We start from the raw sequence: 21,847 nt of genomic DNA, 5'->3' as shown, positions 1-21,847 counted from the left end.
TATTAGATTGTCATTAAATGCGCTTTACGAGAGCGTAACTAGAGTATTTTGAGTTCAGTTTTGAATGTGCTGCAGCTGAAAATAAGTATTAAACGAAAATGTTCGCGCGCTGTCAACGGACATTTGCTGTTGCCCCTTTCACGCTGCTGTGGCTGTTGCATGCAGTTATTTTGGTTGGCTCGGTTGGTTTTATTGGCTGCATCAGTTGTTTGGACCTCCCTCCCCACTGGGGGCTTAGGCTTGGAGATTGGGCCTCAACAACTGGCTGGCAACGGCTGCTATTTATGTAGTCAACGTCACAGTGGACGTCAGCAAGCAAGCAGGAGGAGACAGTGTGACAGCGACAGCAGAGCAGAGCAGAGAGTTGAGGCCCATAACTGGGCGCCAGGCAACACACAACTGCCCCGGAGCGATGTCATTACCAGTGAAAATTGGCGGTCCATTGCACGGCCGCCTCTGCTCGTCTCTCGTTTCTCTTTTCTCACTTCTCTTTGTCGCCGGAGTCAACAGCAACAACAGCAACGAGGAGTGCTGCAGCTTCGCATTCCGATTGTTAACATTTCTGCGGTGCATGGCCGTTGACGTTTATGATGTGTTGCTGGCAACGGAGCCAAAGTGTGCTTGTTGCTGGTTGCTGTTGTTGCTGTTGACTCGCTGACGGGGTGTTGCGTGTGCTATCATTAAGTGTCGAAAATTTCATCAAACACTTCAAAGCGCACCACGTGCGTCTCTGCTGCTAGCAGGCACTGTGCTCCCCTCCCCTCCCCTCTCTTCTGGTCATTGCCACGCCCCGTTTCAGTTTATGATTCTATTATTTTCACAGCAAATAAAAGAGAAACTGCGTATCATGGCCAAGTGCTAAATGGGCGTCAGGGAAAATTGCAAAATTTTCTTTGCTGTTTTTTTTCTCTCATCGTTTTTGTTTTTTTTTTGCCAGAGCAGCCAAATTTCAACGTGTAAGGTGCTAGGGGCAGAGGGGCACAGGGGAAGCGGCAACTTGGCGTGGCAGCTGAGCACGTAAAAAGCGTTGAACCGGAACGTTGTGGGCAACATCTGCAAGGAAGTGTGGGCAAGTCCATGTGTATGTGTATGCGGTGTATGTGTGTGTGTGTGTGTGTGCGTAAGGCCAAGGAAAACGAATTTTCAAGCGCACGGAAAACTTTGCGCCATGAATCAAAGTTTAGTGTAGCATACTTTTTAGGTGCGATTTATATATTTCAAAATAAAATAAATGAAGGGCGTTCTCCTTTGCTGCTGCTGCTGCTCCCCAGCTCACCAGCTCCTTTCCCTCTCCCCCTCCCCTCCTGGTTGCTGCCGTCAACAAGCCCAAAAGACAAAGCAGCTATGCGGTGAACAGGCATTTGGGAGATGGAAATGGAGATGGGGGAAATGGAGGCGTTAGGGTGTTTGATTTAACTTTGGGTGCCGTTTTCTTCATTTCTTTTATTTTTTGGTTACTTTGGGGTGCAAATTCAAATTCTCGGGTGCTCTGTTTTATTTTCAAAGTTACAGGAAATGCAAAAATTTACACTTGGTTAGCTGATTGATGAATGCATAAATGAAGCGTACACATGCGTTTTAACCGGGGACCCAAGCGTGCCCCATTAGATTGACTAGGCGAAGGCAAGCAGAGGGGAGGGAGAGATTGTTGCAAGTCGAGCAGCAATTTGGCAAAACTGTCGGAGCAGGAACAATGCTCGTCAGCAGGTAAAAAGAGCAGCAGCGGCAGCAAAAGTAACATCATGTGAGTTGATTTCATTGTCCTTTCCCTTGCTTCATATTTTATTTTATTCCTCGTTCAATTTGCTGTCCCATAACTTGTGTGCTTCGATTCGAGACTTCGCTTACGTCACAAGCCATTGGTTTTCTTATTGTTATGTTCGCAATATGCAAATGTGATTTTTAACTTTGCCAAACGCTTCGCTCACATTCTGATTCGATTGTGCTAAATGGCATTTCAGGAAGATGGAAGGGGGGATTATTCGCTTTAGCCGATTTAACAAATTAACGTTATTTATTTGACAGTGATTTGGGAGAACAGCCAATGCGTCGTATGAGTAATGTGCGAGCTTTGCGATGGAGAGGAAGAAGGGCTTAATTAGGTACTGTGTACATCTCTATCTGCCATAATTTGTAAACATAATTTGGTTAGCGAGCCATGAACATAAAGTCAAATTTATTGCGACCGAGATTTGTTCGCTTTTACTCCCCCCGCTTTTGTCCTTCCCTGTTTCCCGCTGCAGTGAGTGAGTTTTTTTTTGCTGTACGCCAGAATAATGGCTACGAAAGCGACATTGAAATGCTGAGTAATCTGCGCGGGTTATGTGAGACCCCCTCTCCCCCCTCTCCAACTAAATGTGTGTTGTCCTGCGGCGAGTGTCCTGCCGGGCAAAGCAAATATGCCAAAAATGAGCCAAAATTACTTTTAATATGCGAGCCAGCCTTTCGATGTGTTCGTACTCGTGTTTGTATGTTCGTGTGTGTGTGGCTGCTACTGACATTCAAAGATAAGTGAGATGTATGGAAAGTTGGTCGCAGTGAGAGGAGAATTTGGCCATGGTCGATGGCTTTGTCAAGGCAACAGCAAACGATATATAGAGGAGAAGAAGTGGAGAGAAAGGTTAGGGAATGGGAATGGGCTGGATACTCGTGTATCTATGTAGTTCGTTAGGCGCCAGACGACAACATAATTTCGTAATTAATTTGCCAAAACACGAATGTAATTTAATAAAATTGCGCATACGCCACGTTGCCCGGGCAAGTCGGCTACCCCTTCGTTTTGCCAACGCTCTTTCATTGTGCCCCAACAACAGTAGCAGCAGCAGCAGCAGCATCTTCATTTCCTGGGAAAACATTTAAGTAATTTATGCAGGGCCTTAGACAATTTGCGGCGTTAGCGACGACGACCACGTCTACAAAGGAAAACGAGAGGAGAAACGCCCCAAGAGAAGCACACAATGTACACAGCACACTCCTTTCCTCTATTTATACTTGTCCTTTCTCCATCTATGCCTGTATGGCTGTGTGTCTGTGTGAATGTGTTAGCAACGATTATTTATGGTCTATTTTTGAGCATGCCACTAATTATGCTCTAGCATTTCGAGCTTGGCAACGCTTCCAATTACTTGACGGAAATAAATCAGAGGCGCCAAATGGCGTGGGCCACAAATCCATTGCTAAATCAGTCCAACGGCGCGCAATTTGCTTTCAAATCGCACTCGACAGCGATATCGATTTTACATCGTCACATTTTGCTGCACACTATTTTTGACTGCGTTTTAAATTTAACTGTAGGTTTGAAGGTTGCCAAAGACGCGCATTCGACATAAGTACGTTGTATCAACTTTATCGGGTAATTATCAATTTGAAAAAGTGTTCAAAGCAAATGGACTAATTTTAACTCGTTGCAGGTGTGAAATTTCCCTCTCACAATCTTTAAATAATACCTATTAAAATTTGACATAATTAGTTTGGCATTTGAAGACACAAGTGAAGTTTTAGATTCTAATAAGTGTTAACTTTGTACGTATAATTTATCACTTTGCTATCGCCTTTAAAATAGAAAACATTTACTGTTTTGGAAGGTATCTTACAGTAAAAAGTATTGCTATAAATTGGATGCTAAATCGCCTTTTATAGAGGAAACTTTTATTTAACTATTAAACTTCTCTCTTCAATGTGTGCTATATTTTAGCCATATTACTCATAATCTCTATTTGTATTTACAATTTGCAAAGTGTGAGTTATGCGAATAGTTTCACAACATAAACTGCAACTTTATAAATTGCCTTTTCCCTTTTGCTCTCCCTTTCCTGTGGTAACTTCTTTGTATGTAATAGTTTCATCACAAAACTATAAATAATTTCAAAGTCTTACTTGAGTGATATTTCACTTCAAGTTTGGCCAAGAAGCGCGACAAAAGGCGACTGCGGCGCTCTGTTCTTTGCTGCTTTGTTAAGTTGCTTGCTTTATGGCTTGACTTGAGTTGGCTTGTTAGCGCAACGTTTGCCCGCTGGCGGTTAAATCAATTGCCTCAATTTGATAATATTTCAGCAGGGAATGATTATGACTGGGTCCCCAATCCCCCATTGGATTGCCCTCCGTCTTCCCTCCTCTCTGCCACTCTGTTGGAGACTGGCCACCCATCGGAGTTGCCGTTTTGTTGACATTTCCGTCACCGCTTCCGCGTAAAAAGTTTGTTTGTTTTTTTTGATTTTTTTTTTTGTGGCTGTCCTCCATCATGCCTCAATCTTGCTGTTGGCTGAATGGTTTCGGCTATTTGGCCACAAAACTTCAGAATTGCGGCCCATATGGCGCGTTGTCTTGTGCTGTGTTTTGTGTCCTTGGCTGCCACGTAAAAAGGATTTGGGGCAACGCATTTCGCATGCCTAAATGCCAAAAGACGTCGCATAAACATCGCCTTTTGCCTTGCCACGCCCCCCATTCAGCACCCTATAACGTCTTTGAATTACATTCCAAAGCAACTAAAGAAGCAGGCAGCCAAAACCGCGCAGGACAGCAAAATATATACGCGTATATATACATTTTCTTTCTTGTTTTTTTTTTTTTATTTTGTTTGCCGCTTTGCCGGTTTTTCTGCGGTTTTTCTTCACATTTTTTTTTCGCCTTCGGGTTGTGTGCGCATTTGGCGGTTTTTATGAAAAATTACCATGTTTTCTTCGCACTCATTCGGCCCCCCATTTGCCCCTCCCCTGTCCCAACACACTCACTCAGGCTCACTTGGCTGGGCATTTCTCCTTTTTCTTTATTTTCATTTTCAGTAAATTTTTTTTTTCTTCTTCTTTGGCTGCTTGGCAATTTCGGTATTTGACTTTTTTACGTCAAGCACTTGAGACGGATGAGGGGGTGCTTGGTGAGGGGGAGTAGGTGTAGGTGTAGGAGTGTGTGTGTGTGAGTGGGTGGCAGTCAACCAGTGCGCCACACACTTCCTCTAATGATGCCACTTATGTCGTGACGAAATTATTTATATATATGTACATTTTTGCCAACACCCTGTAAGCTGAAGTTGAATTAAAGTCTGCTCTGTTGGTGACTCAGTTTTGGTAAATGTGCAATGTTGAAATTATAAATGTGTTACTACTCAAAAAATGTTGAGTATAGAATGCATAAATGTATTATTAAAATACTACTCAAGTAAAAGGTGTTGAGTATAGAATAATTGTAAGACAAACTAAATTGTAATTTATTTATGAAGTACTTGACAATCGAGTACGTTTTAAAGAAAACAATTTCCAATATAGAAAAAAAGACACACAAAGCACGCTAACAAGTCGCTGCTAATAAGAGCATAAATTGATGAGCAAATATAAAGAAGAAAAAGAGGTATATCGATGTCGAGAACACTCAGTTTTCTAAAAGCACAGCATCGACTGCTTAAGCCACCGACAGACACAACACAAATCCATAAAATAATTAAATAAACAGCAGACTTTTGGCCACAGACTGCTTGCGGTATTTTCTAGTCGAGTACACCCGCTTGTGCTTAATTTCTTACATGTTTTTCTATGCGTTTGCCAGCGCTTTTGTTGCGTCTCGTCGTCGCGTCTGTGCCGTGTGGATTTCGGTCTTTGCTTGATTCTTTTTTTGGGAATATTTTTATTTATTTTTTTCGTTTCCTTTTTCTTTTTGTGTGCCTTTTGCTTTCGTTGTGCTATTTTTTTTTTTGCTCAATTTTAGTTGCGTGCAAAAATTTTTGGAACTGTTAATTGGCAGCACATAATTTACGTGCTTATGCCAATTTTCATTTCCCTTTACAATTTCAAGCTATTTTCGTCGATTCTTGTGGCTAAAAGTGTCCCAGACTTAAGTGTAACGTATGCGCAATGTGTGTGTGAGTGTGTGTGTGAGGAAGGAGAGCAAAAGTGAAGCATGCGAGCTTCTAAATGCAATTACTCTATATGTATGTGTGTGTGTGTGTGTGTGTGTGAAGTGACTGCAGCACTCGAGTTAGCCGGGGGCACTTACGGATTTGATTAACTGCTTCCGTGCGTCATCAAATTCGTTTTTTGGTGCCCCCAGGTGTAATTCGCAGCTTCAAAGGGTAAAGGGTAAAGGGGAGAGCGAGTGAGAGAGTGTGAGAGAAAGGGAGAGAGGGAGAGAGATCACATGCATAACGAGGACGACAAGGACCTACAGCAACTACTCAATAAAACTCATTAGTGGTGTTTTGTCCAGGACGTTGGCGTTGGCGTTGGTCCTTGGCTGCCTTGGTCCTTAGCCATTGCCGCCTGGCAATTATCACCAGCACGGTCCCCATTGACTTTGGCAATTGATTGCAGCCGTTGTTGTCGTCATCGTCGATGGAGTCGCCGCGAGGCAACGCCAGACATTGTGGAGTCGTCGTCGTCGTTGTCGTGTGCTGCCAGCGACAGCATCAAAAGTGCCGATAAAAATTTATAGCAAACTGATTTGAAAGTCAATTATCCTCCTGTGCAGCAGCAGCAGCAGCAGAACAAACACCTAGCTGAGGAAGGCAACTAGGCAGCCAGTCAGCAAGGAAACTACTTCGACCCAGACGCTGACAACGGCGTGCAAATGGGTTTTCTATGCAAAACTACAACTGCGTCTCTCTCCCTGAAAACTCCCTCAACACTTGTCGAAGGAGTTGTTGGAGTTTGTAGCCTACCTTTTTTATGTTATAGGTACTATTTACGTTTCGTTTTTGCCTCTCTGATATCCCTTTTTGCTAATGAAGAGCGAGTTCTTCATTTGTCGATCGTTTGTTGCAGTCATTAAAGTCGCACTTGCTTGCTTTTTCTTCAGGCTCAGCTTGCTTCTATTACCTCTCAATTGGCTTACTGTTTATGTACATAGTTTTTTTTTTTTTTTTTTGTCTCTATCGCTATCGAATTAGAGGGCTACTCTCGTGTCTCTCGTTCGTGTCTCTTTCTCTGCATCTCTGTGTGCAGTTAATGAGTTTAATGGCGAGCATCGAATTTGAATTGCTAATGCAATGGCCGCTCATGGGAAACGGAAATGGAAATACGAATGGAATGGCAAAGCAATAGAAATACTCTCGCATCGCATTCGCACTCGCAATGGGGAAAAATCTTATGACTGTTGTTGTGCTGCCGTGCTGCTGTGTTGTCTGTTGTCGACGGCAATGTTTTCTTTTTTGCGCCTCCTTTCCCCCTATTTAAAGAGAGGAAATTAGGTGCTCATCGAAATTGTGCCCACTAATTGCAGACAGTGAGGCGGCTCTAGCTGATTCGTGTTTCACATTTGCCCATCAATTTATATTCTAGTTTGTCGCAAAATTCAGCTTCTTTCTCCTGCTGCTAGATCAATAAAAACATGTTTTGATCCAACTCAACTCAATGATGGCAGCCAACGAATGGTCTGGAAAATGAGTGAGAAATGGAAGGAGAATTCGAGTAATGATGAGAGAGGAGACTTCACTTGTAGGGGAAGCGCATATAATTAAATTGTAGACGGAATGAGTTAAGCTAAGGGCAGCTGATGATAAGAGAAGAGTTTGCTATTCATATATGTAAATGTATTTATTTCAATCCACAAATATAAGTTTACTGCTGGTGAATGAATTATTTGTTGGCTTTGCTGTTGAGCTATAACAAATAATGAAGTCTAGTCGTCTATCATATGTATTGACTTCACATACGTATACGTAATGAAGTCTCTTCATTAAATTGTGTAAATAGCTAAGAGAAGGAGCAAAAGTAAGGCTGACTTTACATTTAATTGATCAAGGTTAAACACACACAAGTTGAGTCCTCAAACGACACTTGAACAAGGTGCAATAACAACATTAAGAAGGGCAATTGCAACAGCAACAGCAACAGCAGACTTAACATTGCCACAGTGCATAAAGAAAACACAACTAAATATGGCCGAGGCAGCAACGATTATGGCGAACATCTGCTGATAGCAAATGAACACGAAGTCCCGCCCTGTCGATAGTGGTTTAATTAAGCAGAAATAATTGCATATATAAAACATTGAATTACAGCTTGAACTGCAGCAACAGCAGCAGCAATTGGTTACAACAACAGCAGCAACAGCAGCAGCAGTGGCAGCTCGAGATTTGGGACCACATTATTTGGCTTTGCATGTGGCTGAGGGCTTATCTCGTTTAAGCCCATTAAATTGTTATTGTTATAGTCCATACATAATTGTTGCTGTTGCTGTTGCAGTTACTGTTGCTGTTGCTGTAGCTGTTGTTCTTGGTGTTGTTGTTGCTGTAGTTAAAACATATGTTGGCTATTTGTTGCAACAAGAAAATTACACAAATCGTTAAATATTTGCGCAGTTTTTCGCTTCATTCTTTTCCCTTGTCCCAAGCAATGGAACCATAAATTTTGTTGTCGCGCAGCCATTTTACCTGTGACATTATTATTGCTGCTGCTGTTACCTTGTTGTTTTTGTTGCTTTTTATTTGTTTCTCGTAATTGCGGCGACACCAACAACAACAACAACACCAACCAAAAAAAAAAGACAAAAAAGACTGAACAAACCCACAGAGATAACAACAACAGCAGAACAACAATATGTATAACAATGTGGAGGGCCCATAAAAATTTAATGAAAATTAAAATGAAAATAATTTGTGTGTTTAATTTAATTTTATGATGCCCCAAAGACCGCAACAACAACAGCAACAACAGCAACAACAGTAACAACAATGGAGCCATTCGCTGTAAACGTTTAAAATACGCTTCATTCGTTTGATGAATGCGCCTAAAACTATGCAACAGATCATAAATCAAGCGCATAAATTACCATCATCAGCGTCAGAGCGAGACGGAGTAAGTGTGAGAAAGTGTGAGAGAGAGAGGGAAGTGCTCGACTCAAGGCCAAGGCAAGGACCTACAACTAAGGCCTACAGCAAATGGAAAAACAATAAAGCAAATTTGTTGTCCCTGTTGCCAGTTGTTTGCACAATAAAAAAAAAAACGAAACTGAAAAGAAAAGCGATGATAACAATAACAATAACAGTTGCTGTAATGCCAGCAATAACATTACTTCAAATTTAATTTAAATTATTTGTCCTGGCTCCAGATGCCCCCACATGACATCACATGACCAGCAGTTGGCAATTCCGTAATTCCGCATTCCGCAATTCCCAATCCCCCATTCGCTATTTGACAACAATTGTGAGATGCGTATCGCAAAATTACCTGTAATGCTCGCCCAGTCTCGGCCTGCCATTAGCCAGACCACCACCATCAACAAAGTGTATGAGTGTCTGTGTGTGTGTGATTATATGAGGGCAAGAGATTGGAGACAACAATGGCTACAAAGCTATCACACAGTTCATATGCAGCACATACTGACCAAATGGGCTGTTCACGCTTTAGATAACATCAGGGTCTCATCAGGGTTCAACGGAGCGCTTGCGGCTTTTTAGTTTTGGCTACACACAACAAATCGCAGCTAATGTCTGGCTAAATGCGTAAGCAGGTGCAAATGGAATATCACTATTTATAGCTGGCAAATATTTTGGTTTTCTAAGCGCAACGAGAACTTTTATAGAACTCAATACTATAGATGACAAGCAAAAGTTCATCTCTATTGGGTTATTTTTAGCAGCATAAACTTAACTCTTTGCTATATTGGAAGTTCTTTGGGGGAATTTATTGCGTGCAATACTATTTACAGTTAAAACCATAAACTGAAACTATTTAAAAAATAAGTAAAGGTTATTCGTATAGCTCTAGATTGGCACTATATTTAAAGCTAAGATTGATTTTAGAAACTTATTCTGTCTTACGATAAAATATATAAATTATATCATTCTTTGGTTTGCGTACTAATTCGTCTAACAGAAAAATAATCCATAGCTCTAATTGAAGAGCTTTAAGATTCATCTTTTTAATAATAAAATGTTTTGGTATATGTTTTTTTCATCTCAGATTGTGTTGCACGGAACATTTTTGTCATAGCATTACTTATATATAATATGTTTTCATATAAATATTTATTAATTATAAGGTTTCTAGCTAAGTTTATCTTACATTACTCAACTTTTAAATTATGTTGTCTATTTTTTACTGAACAAATTCCAATTTAATTTCAATAATTAATTTTACATATTAATTTGAATCTAAATATTTTTGTAGATTTTTTATTCTTCCTAACTTATTAATTATAATACGGCCTTATTTTATGATTATATTTCTTTATTGCTAAGTGCTTCCTCATAATTATTCAAAACTTTCTGCATCTTCCATTAGTGTTTACTCCTTCCTTTACTGCATTTTGTTTAATGCATAGAATGCATTACTTTGTTTTCTGTTCATTGCATTTTCTTTTCACTCTTCACCTATGTAATTCTTTACCTAATATCAACTCATTATATGAACTTATATCTCAGCTACTACATTTTGCCAATTCATTGCTTATTTTTAGACTCTTTCTCCTTGTCTAATTTACTCCATCTTCCACTATCCCACTTAAATTTTCTTGTTGAATCTGCTACGGTAAATGGCAAATGGCAACATTAAAGTTTTTAGGCCTCGTACTTATTTGCCAAACACAATTAAGACCTAATATTATCACAAATTTTTTCGCAACGATCCTCCACAAACACACACATAGATAGTTGGCAGGATGTTTGCCGGTGAAGAGTCCTTAGTTGGTTGGCTGGCTGGCTCGCGTCCTGGCAGGACGACTGCACTCGAAGGCAGCGCCAAATTGCGGAATGGCTTTTCATAAAGGATGCTGTCATACAAAAACACTAAAAATATGCGAATGGCAACAAAAACGAACACACATATAAAGTTTTATGTACATATATATACACACACTATATAGGATTGCATTCACTGCACACGTATGTGTGTGTGTTTGGGTGTGTGTGTGTGTGTGTGTGTGTGTGTGTGTGTGTTAGCCATGAAGTGGCAGAAAATTTGCACTGGCACTTAAGTTATACAACATTCAAAGATGTTCTTTGTCCGCGACAGACAACGGCCATAAATTTTGCGACCTACTGCCAACTATAGAAATGCCATAGGCTTTTCAAGAGGGGCTACAGAATGGAAAGAGGGGGTGAAGAGGGGTGGTATACTTCCTATACTTGGTGGCGGATGGCAACGTCTTCAGCAATATTTTTGGCACATGCTCAACTAATAATTTTCCGTGTGCCAAGCTGAAAGGAGGAGCACAGCTAGGACGACAACTCAGAAGATGGCGGGGAAAAGGGGGCAACAGAGTGGCAAAGGCGAGAGGCAGAAGTCCTTGCAGTGGCTGTGGCAGTGGCTGGGCAAAGCAATTCAACTATCACAAGCGAATTTTTATGCCCTCTTTTGGCACTGTGAAATGGGTGAAATGAGCATATTAACTTGCTATAAATCTGTGACTTCTACTCGACTGAGAGAGTGCAATGACAGTTCAGGAATTACACACTTATGAGTATGTGAGTACACTCATTCTATGTGAATAAAGTGAATACTTTGTTTGCAATTGAGATGTAGATCAAACGGTTAGATAAAGACCAGGTCAGCACAAATGATGGGAAATGTAGAATCTTGAGTGAACATAAAAGGAAAAAGTAGCCTGAAGGACTTCATCGCTGTGCTTATTTCATAAGAAATTGTATTCGTTATTTTAATAAAATAACATTAATAAATGTATGGCTTATATTTTAAAGCAATAATTAGGTAAGTGAAGATAATAAAACTTGAGACTTAATTGGAAATTTAAACCATTTATATTGTAAAGAGAAATGGAAGTAAATTATAGTTACAAATAGATCTAAAGATATAAGAAAGGTTTAGAATAGTTGCTGGATAAGGCGCTAGTTAAACAGTAAATTATGTAAATAAATTGGAATACAATATATATTTGAAGACTAGAAAAATGTATGAATTTCAGCGGAAAACTTTATCAAGCAAAGCTTAGAAACTGAGAGAGTTTAACAATTAAGTGAAGTTTTTTTTTTAATTTTCATTTTATTAAGTAGCTAAACCAGTAGAAGAATAAAGTAAGTACCATCACAACCTATTATAGAAAGAGCTTATTTCCGATAAATCTTAGAATCATATAGTAAGGAGTTCAATAATATAAAATGAGTGTTTCAAAATATGGCTTATGAAGTCTAGAGAGATCATTCAGATCAAAACAATTGTAAGTGCTTATAAGTTGCAGCTAATAAACTTATTATTAAAATAAATTTATCTTTGCTTTATTATACCAAGAATGTGCTTTAAACTTTTGCTTATGTGATGGGACTTCTCACACACTAAAACTTCCGTAACTTTAGTGCTTTTCTTACCGCCCTCTGAAATGTTATATGTTGTTATTTTATTCCACGATTTGTCTTTGTATCTTGCTCGCTATTATGCAGCACGTTCTCGTGTAACACTTTTTTGTTGTCAGCCATTTATGGAAAATATCTCATGGCATCTGCTGGGCAAAAGTAGCACAACAATTGCATATTGGACGACGAAGGCGTTTGCCTACAATTGAGGAGGAGCAGAGAGCAAACCTTTGGCTGACAGGCCGCAAAACATTTCACTTGTAAATGTAGAAAGGCCAAACGACAACGCTGCCAGTTGCCAGTTGCCAGTTTCCAGTTGGTAAGAGCCAACCTCCAGTTGCAATTGTTGTTTGCATTCTGCTGCTGCGAATCAAATTCAATGAAAATCGCGGGCCAACAAAACAACGCAAAAATATAAATGAAAGGAACCGAAAGGAAAGGAAAGAGAAAAGTACGCCGAAAAAAAACGCTATGACCGCCAAGATTTATGGGCAGTTTTGCACGTTCTTCATGTGTGAAAATCATTTGGCGGCAGACGAGAAAACAGTGGAACAGAGCACAGAGAAAGAGAAAGAAAAAAGAGAGAGAGAGAGAGAGAATAGGGAAAAAAGGCAGCTGCCTTAGGCAGCCACAGCGTCGAGTTTATTTGAAAATAATGCTGCATTATTTATGGCTGAGGCGGCGGCTCGACTCGACTCGACTCGACTCGACTTTGGTCATGGCCAACAACAAAAGGAACCAGCACAGGCAGGCAAAGATGCAGGCATTCAGCATGCAACGTGCAACGGCTGCTGGTCAGCCCATTGTGCGGCTGTTGCTGCTGCTGCTGTTGCTGTTGCTGATGCTGGTGTTGCGGCAATGGTGGCGGGATTTTCAATTTTTGTTTCGTGCATTTTCACATTTTCACAGTTTTGCGGTGCGGCAGCCGCACGAAAACAATCAACTGCAACAAAACTGAGGCCGACTCAGCGCAGGCAGCGAGAGGTCCTTCGAGTAGTGACTCCAGGATGCAATAAATGCAAGCCCGCAACGATGGGGCACAACGTTGTTTGCACTGCCATCGCCATCGCCATCGCCTCGATTGTTGCATGCAAATGCGGCATGTGGCGCACTTGACGCTAGCAACATTGTGGCAACAAGTCAGCGCAGAGCGCGCGGCCTTATAGACTGCTCAAATGCACTGACAGAAATTGGCAGTAAACTTAACTTTTAAGAATCAATAAGGCAAACGAATAAGGTTGAATGGCTGAAAAATAATGAAATATAAAAAACATTTTTTTAATGAAATCTTTAAGTAAAGTCTTGATTTTGCAGTGCATTGCAAACGAATGCGAGGCATTTAATGAGCAAAGACTGAGCGAGACTGAGCTGTAAGCTCAGCGTCGAGCAAATAGTCTGGTTAAATCGAAACAGAAAACAAAAGCCCACATGGCGTATGAGTAACAACATGCGAGGCCAAAGGCCAGCCAGCTGACGCCAGTCGCTCGAAGCTCGCAGTTCTGGCCGTGAGGGAAGGCTTATTAATGCGTCGTGCCACGAAAGCAGCAGCGGAAACGTATGTGGTGCTGCCTGCGGTAGCATGCCTCCGCCCCCGCCCCCAGCAATAACAACAACAACTCTCTTGCCAACAAAAACGCCGTCAAGCACGACAGCTGCTGGCAGCAAAGGCAAAAGCATTTCGAAGTGCTGCTGCTGCGATTTCATTTCCGCCAGTTGTTTTATTGGTATGTGCGTAAGCGTATGTGTCCTGACCAGGACTTGACTCCAAACCAAAGGCACCAGAGAATAGAATACTAGAGAAGGGAGCACATGATTCAGAACAGAACAGAACAGAACAGCAGGTGTTTATGTTTGTGCTTTTAATTAAAAGCAATTTACAATTTTCTTTCATTTGCCTTTACCATAGAAATCAGAGCAATACACACACACATATACACACGCGTGGCATGCCACACGCACACACCTACACACATCTATACTAACACACAGTCAATTCTTAAGGCCTGCCTGGACGCGTATCTGATAGATGCGTTGCAATTAGTGGCCTCAGATTGCACATTTAGCATGCGAATTTGAGGCCGTAACTATTGCCAAGATACGAATGCGAATGCGAATATACATATATATAGATATACGTATTGGGAAATTGTGTTCTTGTGGCCCAGTTGGGGCCAAGACCAAGATGAGCTGCCATTTAGAGTAATTGCTGACGATAAAAAGATGATGCAAGCAAGCAAACCGACTCACTCACTAACTGACGAGTTGAAGGGGCAAGGGAACGGAAAAGTTCTCCTTTCTCTTCTATCTCCATCCATAAGTAATTCGACACAAAAGCATTGCTAATGGCCACCTGAATAATGTGTATAGAATGTTCTCTGACTCTCTCTCTCTCTCTCTCTCTCTCTCTTCTTTAGCTCGCATAATATGTTAGGCAGGCAACAGCATAATATTCGTCATCAAGCTTATTATTATCGCCTTTCAATTCTGTCGAATGTCGAATAGGCTATTGGCATTGTGAATTAATAACCAAGCACTCTACTCTGTGCTGTCAGCTGGGGAAAAGTAATTTGGCAGACAGAAATGCTCAGAGTTAGATAGTAATTAAATAAGCTCAATGCTAATTCATGGTTTGATAATGCGTTTTCCAAGATCTAATTTCAACCAAGTTAGATTGGTTTACCATTGAATTCTAATTATTATATGCAACACTAAAGTTTAATTGAAATGCATTGTTATTATATGTTGAAAGTTTAATTGAAATGCATTATTATTATATGTGGAAAGTTTCGTTACTAGCACTCTAATATTATGTTAGTTTACGTTTAATGCTGTATACTATATTTAGTATCTGATATGTACAATTAAACAAGGACGAAAACTACTGTGATATCGGAAAAGCACTTTAAAGTTTGATTTATATTTATTTTATTTCTGGGAACAGCGAAGATGCAACTTCCAATGTTTTCTTGTAACATATCTTCATCTTTCATTCTTCCTTAGATTCTAAGAAAGCCTAAGTCTCGAAGCTGTGCTGCCCATAGAGAGACTTTTATGTAAATCTAATAGTATATAATATGTATATAATTATGTTCTCTTAAGTTAGAGCGCTAGGGTATATGAATAAACTTGAGTTACTTGAGCGGAATGCTGACGCTTGCCCTTTCAACAAAGTGTTACAGTGTGTTCACTTTAAGTACTCTTGATACAGTGAATATTCAATACATATGCATACTACACAATTGTCGGGAGTGCTTCCCGCTACCCATTTTGAATAATCACGAAACAGTGCGGTATTATTCTTAAAATGTACTAAATAATATACCACAAATATACTAAAATTGTCAGCCAAAGCAGCTTTAACCCGATATAGGAGTAATTCATATCATTCAATAAGGGTTTAATTCCTATTATGATAGTTATCTTCAAAATTTAAAATTCGTTAAAATTATTGCATTGAAATTGGAACAAATACATTATTAACATGCCAACCTATAAATACAGATGTTGGTTTGAAGGATCCGTTTATAATGTTAGTTTTCCCCGCTATTTCAAAGTTCACAGCTATATGTAGATGTTTGTTGAAGATATCGTCCCCTAACGTTTTGTCCGGTTAAATGTGATAATTTTTTGGTGAAATAAAAACTAAATAAAGTAAAATGAAGTTTTCAGCTTTCTCTTTTTTAAAACTCTTCTATGATCATTGATCATTTAGCATCAATTGTTCTTATTACAACACTTAGTGCTTTGCATATGCTTGCTTTCATATACTATAAGAACAAGTTCAAACCCAAATCAAAGTCTGTAGCAAGAACTGATATGTTGCTTACCTTATTTTTCCGGAAAATATCGTCCAGAGCAGAGTGTGAAGTATTCTCTTCTGTGTATTGATTGGCAATCAGTCAGTCAGGCTGCCAGTTTTGCTCTAAAATAGAAAACAGTGAGAGAGAGAGATTATGATGTTATCATCATCATCAGAACTGTAATTATCGTCTAGCAATACGATTTCACAATTTATACGGGGAAAAGTCATTGGAAAATCGACAGAGCATCGATTCATCTCACAGCTGTCTCTGTTAGTCTAGCTGTCTATCGAGTTTTTTTTTTAGTGTCGGCATCGGCAAAAGTCTGGCTAAGACTCTAGCTGTGATTTTATGTGCTGTTTTTGGTTTTTCGCTATCCGCAAATTTATTTGCCTGCAGTGCAGAGAGAGCGTAGCCAAAAAGTTTTCTTCTATTTTTTTGTTGTTTTTATTTCTAACCACATTGAGGTGTGTGTAAGTGTGAGTGTGTGTGTGTGTTGCCCAATCTGGCAGCCTCAAAGCTCGCACCTGCCACACTAGTCTAAGTACAGAGAGAGAAAGAGAGAGAGAGAGAGAGAGAGAGAGAGAGAGAGAGAGAGAGAGAGAGAGAGAGAGGGAGGGTAAAGGGGCAAACTGTTTGGCCTTGCCACCCATTTGGCTCACACACAAACACACGGGCAGCATTTATGCGACGTGCAACAAATTTTAATGCGTTTCTCGCCGAAAATGTTAAAAAATGTGTGGCACAAGTTGGAATGCCACAGCAGCAGCAGCAACAAGAACAGCCAACAAACTGACTGCGTGCTTGTATTTGGTCTGCCAAAGCCTGAGCTTCTTTTTTCTCTTTTTTTTTCCTTTTTCTGTTTTCCTTATGATGACGCTGTGTGGCAACTGTTGCCCGAAAAACTCGTACACAACAAAAGCATCACGTACTTGCCCAAATCGCACATTTTACATGTGTGAGCGACATGTGTGTGGGTGTGTGTGTGTGAGTGCTAGTGTCAAAATATGTATGTATTTATTACGCATACGCCCCGGCGACAACGTCGCCAACTGCTGGCGGCTACGAAAAATTTGATTAGAATTGTCAACGGCGTTGCACATTAGCAGGCACTTGACGCTTCCACTTTTATTTTCTGTATTTTTGCTTTTGCGGCAGTTAGTTGCTGCCACAATTGGTGGTCAACAGCAGCAGCAGCAGCGAGAGAGTTGCGACATGTTGCTGCTACGCCAGGAAGCCAACCAGCCAGCCAGCCAGCCAGCCACCACGTACTTGATTGCAGTTTCGATTCGTTACGCAAGACGCGCACAGTCAGTTTATGTAATATGAATAAGCTGCCATCGCCATCGCTGTAGCAAAGGCAAACAAAGCCACACACAGCAGCCAGAGGAGACAAATGCATGCCACAAACACACACACACACATACACTAACATTGCGGGGCAGTGCAACTCCGGGAGTCAACTGCAATTGCATAACAAACAGTTGGCTGTTGTAACGACAAATATGCGACGCATGCAAATGACTGACTTACGGCCAGGAGAGAGACAGAGACAGCAACTGCGCAACTGCGAGGGAGCGAGATAGCAATTACATAGAGTACGCGACGCAACTCGACTCGACTCGCTGAACATTGGTCTAAAAATAACTATTAAAAGCGTTAATATTTCATGCAAATAAATTAATAAATTAGCCAAAACTCCCAACACACAGACACACACACACAGTGAATAAAGTCAAAGTTAAACTACTAACGAAATGCAACAAAGTTTCTCCTAACATATTAGCATTCACATAATTTCCTTTTGAGTCCTTTTTTTACGCTTTACATTATTTATATTTATTTATGCTAACAAACGACAAAAAACAAAAAACTAAAACTAAACTGCGAGCCAAAGAAAAGTTTAACATTAATTGAAAATGCATGAACATTTTTGTCTGTTTCCAATTACGTTTTTGCATCAATTATGCGGATAAATTAAAGCATACCATACTTTCTGCATTCTACATAAATTAGTTGCACGCAATCTGTGAAGCTTAGACATGTTAGTTATGACTTTTCGACTATCGATTTATAAACTAAGCCATGCAGCATAAATTTCAAAGCAAATGAATTATAACTGGATTGGCCAAAAAATTGTATTATTCAGAAAAGCACTAATTCTGCTTTGAATTCGGGATTTAATTTGTTGATTTATCTTTAAATCGAATCCGTATTAAATCTGAAATTTTTTCAAAAAGTTAGGTAATGTTATGATTAAAGATAAAATAGCTTAATATAATATAGTTTTTGTATAAAATATATGTGAATTTCAAAAAAAAAAAAATAATTAAAATAACACTTAAAATAGGAATTAAAAAATATAAAATACAAAGTATCGTAAATAAAGAACTTTAAATTGGAGAATAGATTTTAGGCTTAAACGCGATTGAAGAAATATGAAAACAATTTTTATATTTGTATGAATTGTAAAATACGAAAATTCATAGAAAAATCGTAGCTAATTTATACTCTACTTTCCGGTCTCATTTTCTTTTTAATTACAAATTTAAAAGTGTCTTTTGCATGGATATTAAGAGCAATTAACAATATCGTTATAGACTTTACGAGAAATTCTTTTATTATTCAAAATTGTTCTCACAAATTCAACAATTATTATAACAAAGCTAAACAAATAGAATAAATTGTAATTAAATTTTGATAACAAACACAAAGAAGTCATTCATTAGTTAAATGCATTCATCTAACTTAATTTAGTTGTGCATCAATTATAATTGTAAATTGATATGGCTGAATTATTAAACTGACAATTGCATAATTTACTATTTAGACATTTATTGGGCAGCTGTCGAAGCGCATTAAAATGCACAATAGTTGAATAAACTAAGTAAATGTTGATGATCACTGTTGACTGGAGTCCACTGTGCCGCAGTGTTTGTTGCTGCAGGTTACAACAAGCAGCAGCAGGAGGAGGAGGGGAAGCAGGGGAAGCAGGGTAAGCAGCAGCAGCAGCATCGCCGACGGCGCCACATTCCGATAAAATGCAAATCCGGGATTACTTTGTCGTTTTGCAACGAAAGCTGCCCCAGTCGGAGTAGCAGCAGTTGCAAGTTTCTGCCCCCTACCCCCTTCCCACCAGACAGCAGCCGCTAGTGTGTGCAACAGAAGCAGAGCACAGCGCATTCGTATGCAATTCGTTTTGCCACAATTGATCCTTTTCATGTCGCTAGGATATAAGTACATATGCGAAATTGCATATCTTTGTCGTTGCTGCCTCGTTTGCCTTGTCTCTATGTGTGTGTGTGTGTGTGTGTGTTGCTCCTTTAGACAGCTTTTGGGGGCTCCCTTTGGGTCCTCGAACACAACTCGCTGGGGGGAAACATCTCGCGTGCAACGTCGACGAAGTCGGTTTGCTTTTGTAGCCATGGGTATAGAGCTTCGCTTCGTTTGCATTGTTTGGCCCAAATATTAAAATGCTTGACTTACAAATTTAATGGCGCAATAATGGTGCGCACGCCGCATATCCGCTGTGCCGCTGCGTCGCGTCGCGTCGCGTCGCGTTGCACTTCCCCGAAGGGAGCAGCAGCAGCAAGGCGGGGCAATGCCACCTTGGCAGCAGCTAGTTGCAACATGCACGTATGTATATTGCATGCAAAAACACACGAGGCGCAGCACATGGGAGAGCAAGAGCTCAGTTGATTTTAAATTTAATAAAGTGCCACACACAAACACACAACTCTCTCTCTCTCTGTCTGTCTCTTGTGTCTGCTTATGACCTTCACCTCTAGACAAACCCCGTTGCTGCCGCTTCGGGCATAATAATTTAACATATTTTTGAGCAAAGCACGACACATTTATAAATCAAATGTCCTACTGTGTGTGTGAGTGTGTCGCTGGACTTAACCCGGGACTAGCTTCTCCCCACATTCTCTGCTCTCCTAATGCTCTGCTGCCATTGCCCTTGGCCATAAATTTCCCCAGTTTCTTATAGCAAGTGAATGTGTGTGAGTTGCCAAGCAAAAAGCGAAGCGATTATTGTCATTAGTCTGCCATTATGTGCTGGCCATCAACTTCAGATGCTGTCAATGAGCGAACGACGACAGCGACAGCGACAGCGACAACGACTTGAATGAGCATGGGAATGGTTTCTGCTTCAGTCTCAGCCGCCTTTGACTAGGAGTGAATAGAACGAGCCTCGGCTTTTCTATAGCCATTGATTGTGTGCCGTTCGAGCCAAATTATTGTTAGATTTTCGGCCACACAATGCGCTAAGAGCATCAGGCAGCCAGACCAGAGAACTCATAGTGTGGCAAGTAGCTGGCTGCCTGGCTGCGAACTGAAAGCTAACCACAGAACCTGTAAGTGAGCTGCAGCTGTTCGAAATCGGACTATAGTAATTGTAAGTGGGCTTAGATTGCACTAAAACGAGACGCACACAGATCCCAAAACATGCCCCGAATGGCGTGTCAAGTCTGGATGCCTTTCGGCTGCATTGAGTCGTCAGGACAACAGACATCATTACCATCAACATCTACAGGATTGCTTTAGGATTAGAGTCCGTCTTTTAAAGCGAAGCAAACGAGTTGAATTTAAACTACGATATTTCCCAATGTTTTTCTTCGGGCTATGCACATAAATTGCAATAATATTTTGAAGACTAGAAGTATTAATAAGCAGCAAATTGATATTTATGACACAATTTAATTCAACTTGATGGAAATGTTATAAAATGAAATTGAATCAAGCTATAACTTATGTTGAGGTGAAGTATCAAATGTTTAAATAGAAAATTCTACTTATATGTGTTAAATTGTTAAGCATATTAATGATATTGGATACTAGGTATTTTACTAATGTGCACAGCAAATAAATATAGATAACTAAAAGATACACTTTAAGCAAGGCATCAATTATAATTAGAAAATAGATTAATAGGTGAGTGCTGCAATTATTAATAGAGTGTTAAATTATGTTCAAGACCTTAACTATTTTGCAGTCATAATTTAAATATCATTTTGAGAGTGTCTAACAAATTAATTAAAATGTATTTTAGATGCCGCACACGTTAATGCTTATCAGGTAATCTATCTAACATAAAAGTTTTACGCACCATAAAACCAAAAGTTAGTCAGATATCATAAAAGCAAACTATTAACTATTGTGAATAGCAACAAAAAAAAATTAAAGGTGCGGTGAAATATGATTATGAAAAACGTGTGCCACTATAGCATATATCTCGCCATTTATTTGATGTTTTGTTTGTGTGTGTGGGAAACTTAATTGAAAACGCATACCATAGATTACCAATGCCATTTCGGGCTATGAGCAATGTCCATAATGGGCTCGATTATTTGTATTTCTGTTGGCGATTTATGATTAAACAAAACTCCACTGACGAGCAGAGCATTCATTTTCATTTTCATTACCATTTCCATTTCTACCTCGAATCGAATTCGATTCACCATCATCAGCAAGCGTAATGAGAGAAATATGATTAATGCGTAGGGGTATTATATAGAAGTGAGTCTGAATAAGTAGAAGGAGAAGTGAAGTGACACTAAATCCTGGTTAAATGCTATGCTAACTGACACATCTCGCTTAATGCCAGCTGCAAATAATTGCGCTTTAATGCGGCTCATTGCCATTTTTACAATCAATTATGGGAATCGAGCCTGAAGTCTGCAGACGTCGGGGGGAGTTGACAAACATTTATATGAATTAGCATATGTCAATATTTGTTAAATTGAATTAACGCCAAGTACAACTGTCTATGCGTGTGTTCGCCGTCTGCCGCCGTCTGCTGTCTCTGTTT

The 21,847-nt window shown here is 39.9% G+C and overlaps 1 long non-coding RNA gene across 1 annotated transcript in view; it reads right to left on the bottom strand.

The window, feature by feature from the left end:
• LOC127565122 (uncharacterized) overlaps positions 1-21,847 on the bottom strand; it is a 216,065-nt gene that overhangs the window by 41,279 nt on the left and 152,939 nt on the right. Inside the window, exon 6 of the long non-coding RNA XR_007954510.1 lies at positions 16,063-16,157. This is a non-coding gene — a long non-coding RNA (uncharacterized LOC127565122). The remainder of the gene's footprint in view (positions 1-16,062; positions 16,158-21,847) is intronic.

Source organism: Drosophila albomicans, chromosome 2L (assembly GCF_009650485.2).
Source record: "Drosophila albomicans strain 15112-1751.03 chromosome 2L, ASM965048v2, whole genome shotgun sequence".
NCBI classification, from domain to species: Eukaryota; Metazoa; Arthropoda; class Insecta; order Diptera; family Drosophilidae; genus Drosophila; species Drosophila albomicans.
Note: the sequence above shows the minus strand (reverse complement) of the source record. Positions and strands in the feature narration are given on the sequence as shown.